This window comes from Ictidomys tridecemlineatus, chromosome 9 (genome assembly GCF_052094955.1).
Source record: "Ictidomys tridecemlineatus isolate mIctTri1 chromosome 9, mIctTri1.hap1, whole genome shotgun sequence".
Classification (NCBI taxonomy): Eukaryota; Metazoa; Chordata; class Mammalia; order Rodentia; family Sciuridae; genus Ictidomys; species Ictidomys tridecemlineatus.
The window spans coordinates 133,897,641-133,898,981 of NC_135485.1; positions in this window are offsets into that span (position 1 = coordinate 133,897,641).

Sequence of the window (1,341 nt, forward strand, 5' to 3'; positions counted from 1 at the left end):
TCAAGCCTGCGTTCCTTTGATGCGCTAGCCAACATTCTTTCATGCTTGTCTGTCTCATGGGCTGGCTGGAGGTTGTCTTAACTCTATTTTTAGTAACGGGACGGTTTCCTCCCCAGAAACATCTTACAGAAAACTCCAGTGCATCAGAAAGAGAGGCAGGATTCGGGGAGCCAGGAGGTCGAGGGAGAAGGGGCACCTCAGAGCCAAGACTCCAAGGAACAGAGAACCAGAATTAAGATCCTAAATAGGAAGGGGCTGTTGCCTATTCCTCAGTCCATGTCCTGTTTGAGAAAGGTAATCGTCTCTTAGCTAAGGTAGGAGGCTGAATCTTGCAGGAAGCTATGTATCCATTCGGTTCTCTCAACAATCATGCAATGAGCACCTGCCTTGTATTAGGCTCGGGTTTAATAACTAAGGGCACAGAACAGAGTGAGCAAAACGGACCAACATATTTTCCTTCATGGAGCTTATATTTTAGTAGGAGCAATAAAAATCACATACTATGTCTGATGGTAATAAGTGCTATGGAGAAAATTAAAGCATAACAGAGGTACAGGATGTGCGGGGGCCACGTGTTTGTGGAGGTACAGGGTGTTGCAGTTTTGAATGGGATAATCATGGAAGCCCGTGTTCGCAATAGCTCTGAAAGAGGTTAGGGAATGAGTCACGAGCTATTTGGGAACAGTAAGTTAAAACTGGGTTTCTCTGTTCAATCTTCTTTACATGAAATTCCTTATGTTATAGGGAGCTGTAGAATAATTCCGATCAAGGAAATTATTTGGTTGAGTTTTCTTAGTTCAGATGTCGTAAATAGTGTTATCCCCACCACCAGCCTGGTTCTGAAAAGCCCCATCACACGCTTCCATGATGGGGAAAGCACTTTTGTTATGGATGATCTGGGAAGAGATGGCCTGATATCATGGAATGCAATTTTGTTTGGCCGATTATGTGATCCACATATGTGCTAATCTGAGATGGAAATGAATTGCGTTCCCATCTCTCTCTTTATTCCAGTGCAGAAGGGAAGAGTTAAAAACCTTTTTTTTTTTTTTTTTTTTTTTTTTTTTTTTAGGGGTCTTTAAAAATTGGCTAGAGTCTCATCTGGGGTACTTTAGGACAGGTCTTGCCTGAAGGTGGATAAGTCTCTCAAGTCTCATTACTGCCCAGTCTCTGCAACAAGACTGAGCCTCTCTGGGTGATCCCAAGTTCTCTTTATTAACCAGGAGAATGTCCTCTGGCACTGTCATCCTTCCACTTTCCCCTGAATCAGAAGCACAGAAAATACTGGGCATGTCCTACCTGGGAGGGTGCAGGAGACCTGTTCTCCATCATGTAGACCAA